Genomic DNA, 8,422 nt, shown 5'->3' with positions numbered 1-8,422 from the left:
ATGAACAGTTAGACTCCAAAAGGCAGTATAAAAAAAGACATAACAGCAGCTAAAGTGTTTCTGCACAGATGTCCTACAGTATGCGTGGTCAAAGTATTTGGTTTCTGTTTCTTGTCTTCTTTTAAATAACAGACTGTTTAAATGTCAGCTGCCAGCACTGGACTGGTTTAGAAAGACTCAGAGAACTTGTGGGTGTAAAACATTTGCCTTTCAGGCTCACCGAATGACTGTACTAATTAACATAGGTGTAGGTTTTCAAATACCATGTTAATTTAAATGCAGGGAGCCTAAATCATAAGGTAAAGCATGGTGCCTGCTGTTGTTTTATATATAACTGAAAAGGAGAAGGGTAATAACATTAAATTACTTGGAATACATGTAGAAGGCTACAGTGTCATGAGAAACATAAACACATTTTTTTTTATTTACTATGAATAGGTATTTTAATGAGATGTGCAGTCCAGCAGACAATTAGCTTTAAAATAGAATACAAGATTGCTCATGTGCCTAACTGAACACAGAATATAAATTCTGTACAGACAGTGCCACTTCAGCCATGCCACCAAGTTCATGATTGCTTAGACATAAGGGCATATATTCATCTAAACCTAAATTAAACATAAAATCTACAAAATTATTTTTTTCCTATAATTAGTAACCTGTGCTCATTACAGTGCTGTGATTTAAAACACACCCACACATACTTTCATGTAGCCCCAGGACCCACAAATAATTCCTTATGCTAAAAAGAACAAACTTCTGCTTGATAATTAATTGGTGTACATTCAATTTGGTAAAACTTTAATTTAAGTACATCCCATTCATTACAAAGATTTAATGTTCAAGCCAGCTAGTTTAGTACTTGTACAGCTATCTATTTAAATCTTGAATTTCAGCTGACATCTAGCTTTAATGTCTCCAGAGACCAATCAGTCTCCTCTAAGGAGAACATGAGACAGACTGTATCCTTATAATATAAACCCAGACACAGTACATAAACTTAATGTTGTCCTAATAATTATACATTTTACAGTAAGTAACAGACTTGGAGCCATACATAAAATGTGACATACTCTACCAGTCTGCTTGTAAAAGAAATGTCTTCATTTTATGGTGTATTCTTCTTCTTCTTCTTCTTCTTTCGGCTTATCCCATTAGGGTTCCCCACAGTGGCTCTTCCGTTTCCTTACCCCCCCCGGTCCTCTACATCTGCCTCTTTCAAACCAACTACCTGCATGTCTTTCCTCACCACATCCATAAACCTCCTTGGCCTTCTTCATTTTCTCCTTCATGGTGGCTCCATCCTCAGCATTCTTCTGCCGATATACCCCATGTCCCTCCTCTGCACATGTCCAAACTATCTCAATCTCGCCTCCCTCACCTTGTCTCCAAAACATCTCACATGTACTGGTGTATTCAATTATTATAAAATCACAATGTCAACAACAGCACTATACATTAATTTTGGAACTATACAGTGACTAAGAAGTAGTAAAAAAAAAAAAAAAAGTTTACATTTAAAGCTTTGAAGAAGAATGATCGTACATTCTTGGCATCTTCTCCACCAGCTTTATGTGAGTGATTTACCCAGGAAGCTTTTATTTTAATAGCTCCCAAATAGGCAGTACTCCTAATTGCTTCTCCTAAAATACAAATGAAAAGGAATTTGTTATAATAAAACTAACTGTTTCAAACATACATTTGAAATTCTAAATATTGGTTCAAAGGTTCCTACTTGGCTAGAAAACAATTTTAACTATAAGCCCATTTTCAAAATGTCATAAAATAATGAAATATGTGTATTCACGCCAGTGCCCAAACATTTGAATAGCAGTATATGATGTGAAAAGTACAAGGCATGAAAATGTGCTCACCTCTTCTGGTTAACAGCACCTGGGGACCATCTAGCAAACTTCACCTACAGTGCATCTGGAAAGTATTCACAGGGCTTCACTTTTTCCAGATTTTGTTATGTTGGAGTGTGGCAGCGGGGGGCGTGGCTGAGCGCTGGGTTTGTGTATTGAGGGCGAGGCCGGGGGAGGCAAGCAGTAGGAATTGCACACCTGTTGGGGATGTATCTAATCAGTGTTTTGTTTTGCAGTGAGCAGGGGAAAAGGATAAGAGAAGGGTGAGAAGAGATACTGAGAGACGTGTGTGTGCATGCATGTGCGTGAAAGTGTAAAAATCTAATAATAGAAACCTGGTTCCGTTAAAACTGGTCGCCGCCTCGATGTTCTTACTTCCCCTGAACTGTAAGCTCTCCTTCCTACAGCTTTATTTTCCTCTAAATTCTACAGACAATACCCAATAATGGCAACATAAAAGAAGTTATTTTGAAATCTTTGCAAATTTATTACAGATAAAATATCACATGTACATAAGTATTCATAGCCGTTGTTAATAATAATTTGTTGAAGCGCCTTTGGCACCAATTACAGCCTCAAGTCTTTTTTGAGTATGAAGCTACAAGCTTGGCACACCTACTTTTGAGCAGTTTCTCCCATTCTTCTTTACTGAACCTCTCAAGCTCCATCAGATTGGATGGGAAGTGTCTGTGCACAGAAATGCTCAGATCTCTCTAAAGATTTCATTCAGGTTCAAGTCTTGGCTCTGGCTGGGCCACTCGAGGACATTCACAGAGTCATGTCGTAGCAACTCTTTGTCATCTTAGCTGTGTGCTTCAGGTCGTAGTCCTGATGGAGGATAAACTGTTGCCCCAGTATAAGGTCTAGAGTGCTCTGAAGCAGTTTTTTTTTTTTTTTATCAAGGATGTCTCTGTACATTGCTGCATTCATCTTTTTCTTGATCCTGACTAGTCTCCCAGTTCTTGCCACTGAAAAACATCCCCACATTATGATGCTGCCACCACTATGCTCCACTGCCTTTTACTGAGGAGTGGCTTCCGTCTGCCCACTCTACTATACAGGCCTGATTAGTGCCGCAGAGATAGTTGTTCTTCTGGAAGGTTCTTCTCTCTCCACACAAAAACACTGGAGCTCTTTCAGAGTGACCATAAGGTTCTTGGTCACCTCCCTGAATAAAGCTCTTCTGCTACAATCGCTCAGTTTGCCCGGGTGGCCCGCTCTAGGAGGAGTCCTGGTGGTTCCAAACTTGGAAGGATGGAGGCCACTGTGCTCATTGGGACCATCAATGCTGCAGAATTTTTTTGTTTTCTTCCCAAGATCTGTGCCTCAATACAATTCTGTCTCGAAGGTCTACAAGCAATTCCTTGGACTTTATGGCTTGGATTTTGCTCTGACATGCACTGTTAACTGTGAATAGTGTATAGACAGGTCTCTGCCTTTCCAAATAATTTCCAATCCACTGAATTAACCTGAGCTTAAATTTGAGATTTCAAACAAACTTTCACATTGTCATTATGGCGTAATGTTCGTAGAATTTTTAGAAAACAATGAATGTAATCCATTTTGGAATAAAGCTGTAACATAACAAAATGTGGATAAAGTGAACTGCTGTGAATACCTTCCGGGTGCACTGTATATGTGGCAGAAGGCTGTAAGTAGCCATAAATCTCAAAGTGTGCATAAAATGTGTCAGAAATTAGGAGTTGACAGTGCGCCATCTGAATACGCCTGAATGATCAGGAGATGATGTGCACAGAGCAGTGTTATGTTTCTGTCAAGGAACCACCGGCCACGCCTTCCCTCAGCACCCAGCACGCTTGCAGCGCCTCACCCACTTACTAATCACCGTCACCTGTTTACCATCATCTCTCCCCCTACTTAAGGCCCTCACTTTTATTCACTCACTCATTCTACAGTGGATTTTTTGCTGCCAAAACAGTCCTGACCCATCAAGCATTAACAACATTATCGTCTACAGCAATTTGAGCTACAGGAGCTCGTCTATTGGATCTGACCACACTGGCCAGCCTTCTCTCCTCACATGCATCAATAAGCCTTGGCCGCCCATGACCCTGACATCGGTTCACGACTGTTCCTTCCTTGGAGCACTTTTGATAGATACTGACCACTGCAGACCAGGAACAGCCCACAAGAGCTGTAGTTTTGGAGATGCCCTGACCCAGTCATCAAGCCATGACAATTTGGCTGTTGTCAAACTCAAATCCTTACACTTGCCCATTTTTCCTGCTTCTAACACGTCAACTTCGACGACAAAATGTTTATTTGCTGTCTAATATATCCCACTCACTAACAAGTGCTATGATGAAGAGATAATCAGTGCTATTCACTTCACCAGTCATTATGTTATAATGTCATAATGTTCACCTGGTTGGTGTACATACTCCAGCATTTCCAGGTTAATTTCAGTATACAGGGTTTTTCAAAGCACACATGCAAATTTGATATGCCAATAATTCAAACATGAAACTCCAGTCTACTAATACAGTGCACTTATATATAAAATGACCAGATTGTAATTATTTGTATCATATTGCACCATTAAAACACTGATTTCCTATATAATATCCCTATCTATGTACTATATCTTTTTTAACAGTAATAGTGAAGAAAAACAAACACATACAGTATCTCACAAAAGTGAGTGCACCCCTCACATTTCAGCAACCATTTTATTATATCTTCTCAAGTGACAATACTAAAGAAATAAAAATTGGATATACTTCAGAGTAGTCACTGTGCAGCTCAACATACAGCCATTGTTTTCTAAATAACTGGCAAAAACACCCTAAGTGAACGTCAAAACTGTGTCCAAAGTGTCAATATTTTGTGTGAGCACCATTGATATCTAGCACTGCCTTAATCCCCCCCACAGGTGCCCAATAGGGTCCAGATCTGGAGAAATACTTGGCCACTCCATCACCTTCACCATCAGCTTCCTCAGCAAGACAGTTGTCATCTTGGCGGTGTGTTTGAGGTTGTTATTTTGTTGGAAAACTGCTGTTCTGTCCAGCTTCCAAAGGGAGGGCATCGTGTTCTGCTTTAGAATGTCACAGTACATGTTAGAATCCATGTTTCCCTCAATAAACCAAAGCTCCCCAGTACCAGCAGCACTCATGCAGCTCCAGATCACAATGCTACCACCATCATGCTTAACTGTAGGCAAGACACATTTTCTTAGTACTCCTCACCAGGAAACACCACACATGCTGGACACCATCTGAACCAAACAGCTTTATCTTAAGTTTGTCTCATTAGACCACAGAACATGGTATCACTAATTCATGCTTTTGGACAGGTTGTCTTCAGCAAACTGTGGGTCAGCTTCAGAAGCCTCCTTCTGGGATGATGGCAATGCAAATTGACTTGCTGCAGTGTGCTGCGTTTGGTCTTAACACTGACAAGCGAACCTTCTGCTTTTGCAACCTCTAAAGAAATGCTGGCAGCACCCATGTGTCTGTTTTTTTAAGCCAGTTTCTGTACCTGATGCACAGCACGAGGACTCAGCTTCTTTAATGGACCCTTGTGAGGCCGGTTCCGAATGGAACCCGTCTTGAAAAACCTCTATATGACCCTGGCAACTGCACTGTAACTCAGTTTCACAGTGTTACCAATTTTATAGCCTAGGTCATGTCTGTGGGAAGCAACAATTCTAATTCTCTAATCTTCAGAAAGTTCTTTGCCATGAGCTCCCATGTTGAACATCCAGTATTCAGTATAAGAGAATTGTATTTAAAGCACCATATTTTAAGTGCTCTTATACAAAATACACACATTTATATGGTCCTGTCAAGCAGACAGAATGAAATGAACATGAACATGATGAATAGGACATGTGGGTTTGCGTGGTTACACAATGTACACTGTTATTACTTAGGGTGTACTCTTTGTTGCCAGCTATTTTGATATTATTGGCTGTATATATCACTCAAAAAAAATCAAGTAATGACAATGTCTTGTACCACATTACATGTAACATTTGTGTAACATAAAAGAGACAGACTATTTACTGGTAAATACACAATATAGACAAAGGTTTGTGGACAACTCTTCTGGGCAGATAAATCTTGGAGTGTTCTTTGTTTAGATTTGTGCTCATTTAGCCATGAGGGCATTAATTCAATTCAATTCAATTCATTTTTATTTGTATAGCGCTTTTAACAATGAACATTGTCTCAAAGCAGCTTTACACAGATAATGTGGTGATTAAATGTAAATATGTTCTTTGTAAGTATGTTTGTCCCTGATGAGCAACTGTGGCAAGGAAAAACTCCCCGAGATGGCATAAGGAAGAAACCTTGAGAGGAACCAGACTCAAGAGGGAACCCATCCTCATCTGGGTTGCACCAAATGTACATTTGAAGCATATATACAAAGTTGCGGGGTACAGTGATGATGATCAGAAGCAAACTGCACTCCCGAGTCAGTGCAGCAGACCGCCAAAACCAACTACAGTCCAATCCGTCCTCAAAAGCACCCGTTCTACTCCGGAATTATATGGAACCACCCAAGGTGTTGATGAGAGACCGTCCCAAGCTGCACAGAAGTGTGAAGATCCACGGAGGGAGAGGGGCAGGAACAGTGGTCACTGAAGCCTCAGGAGCATGTTTAACTCGACCGAGAGAGAGAGAGAGAGAGAGAGAGAGAGAGAGAGAGGTGACGGAAGAGAAGGATATGGATTATTAAGTGTAACTATTGGTGTATGAAAGTTAATGTCACTGTGCAGTTTGGACTCCGGCAAGACTCGCTATGGCAGCATAACTAAAAGGGAGAACCAGAAGGTAACACAGACATGAGGGATCTCTGGGATAAGAGACGACCCACCACACCACCGTCAACAAACCTGAGTGAACGTGTGAATGTGAGGGGACGACAGCATACAAATATACCAGTTCACCAAACACTCTATATCCATGCTCCCTCCGGATCTGAGCCTTTACCTAAGAAAAAAATCTACTGATAAAAGGCTTGACTAAATAAATAAGTTTTCAACCTCGACTTGAACACTGAGACTGTGTCCGAGTCCCGAACACTGATTGGAAGGCTGTTCCATAACTGTGGGGCTTTATAAGAGAAAGATCTGCCCCTGCTGTAGTCTTCATTATTTGAGGAACCAACAGATAGCCAGCACCTTTTGATCTAAGTAGGCGTGGAGGATCATACTGGTACAGAAGTTCACTCAGATACTGCGGTGCGAGACCGTTAAGTGCTTTATACGTCAGTAGTAATATTTTATAATCAATGTGAGATTTGATTGGGAGCCAGTGTAGACTAATTAAAACAGGGGTGATGTGGTCGTATTTCCTAGATCTAGTGAGGACCCTTGCTGCTGCATTCTGGACTAACTATAGCTTATTTATGCACTTATTTGCACACCCAGACAGTAAAGCATTACAGTAGTCTAATCTAGAAGTAACTAAAGCATGAACTAGTTTTTCTGCATCCTGTAACGACATCATATTTCTAATTTTAGCAATATTTCTAAGGTGAAAGAAGGCGATCCTGGTGATATTATTCACGTGAGACTCAAAGGAAAGACTCGGGTCAATAATCACACCAAGGTCTTTGACAGCCGTACATGCTGAAACAGAAACACCATCCAGAGATGCTACATAATCGGAAATTTTATTTCTAGCTGCATGTGGTCCTAGTAAAAGTACTTCCGTCTTATCTGAGTTGAGCAAAAGAAAGTTATTAAGCATCCACTGTCTAATGTCCTTTACACACTTCTCAACATTGTTAAGCTGATCTAGCTCATCTGGCTTTGCTGAAATATACAGCTGTGTGTCATCAGCATAGCAATGGAAGCGAATTCCATGTTTATGAATGATTTCACCAAGAGGCAGCATATATAAAGAGAAAAGCAGTGGGCCCAAGACAGATCCTTGAGGAACACCAAACTTTACCTCATAGAGTGTGGAGAACTCACCATTTACATCCACAAACTGATAGCGATCAGTCAAATAAGACCTGAGCCAAGAGAGAGCTGTTCCTTTATTCCTACAACGTTCTCAAGTCTAGCAAGCAGTATAGTGTGATCAATGGTGTCAAAAGCTGCACTAAGGTCGAGCAAAACAAGTAAGGAGACAAAACCCTGATCAGAGGCCAATAACAGGTCATTTACCACCTTAACTAGCGCCGTCTCTGTGCTATGATGAGGCCGAAATCCTGACTGATACATTTCAAAAATGTTATTCATAAGTAGGTGTGAGCAAAACTGCTGTGCTACAACCTTTTCTAAAATTTTGGATATAAAGGGGAGATTTGATATCGGTCTGTAGTTGGACAACTGACATGGGTCAAGGTCAGGTTTCTTAATAAGGGGGTGGATAACTGCCAGTTTGAAGGATTTAGGTACATAACCAGTGCTAATGGAAGAGTTAATTATTTTTAAAACAGGTTTGATTACCTTTTGGAGTTATCTGTTTAAAGAAACTAGTAGGCAAGGGATCGAGAATGCAGGTTGATGGTTTTGATGAGGAGATTAATGGAATTAAGTCATTCTCATGAATAGGAGTGAAGCTTTGTAGTTGATTGTC

At 40.4% G+C, this 8,422-nt stretch overlaps 1 protein-coding gene across 1 annotated transcript in view; it reads left to right on the top strand.

The window, feature by feature from the left end:
* The first annotated feature begins 2,143 nt into the window (after positions 1-2,143).
* Positions 2,144-8,422, top strand: part of f9a (coagulation factor IXa) — a 24,353-nt gene continuing 18,074 nt past the window's right edge. The window contains exon 1 of the mRNA XM_046849879.1: positions 2,144-2,252. The gene's annotated coding sequence lies outside the window, so the exon portion shown is untranslated. The remainder of the gene's footprint in view (positions 2,253-8,422) is intronic.

Source organism: Silurus meridionalis, chromosome 5, assembly GCF_014805685.1.
Source record: "Silurus meridionalis isolate SWU-2019-XX chromosome 5, ASM1480568v1, whole genome shotgun sequence".
In the NCBI taxonomy this organism is placed as follows: domain Eukaryota; kingdom Metazoa; phylum Chordata; class Actinopteri; order Siluriformes; family Siluridae; genus Silurus; species Silurus meridionalis.
The sequence above is the reverse complement of the archived record's forward strand: the minus strand, read 5'-3'. Positions and strand labels throughout refer to the sequence as shown.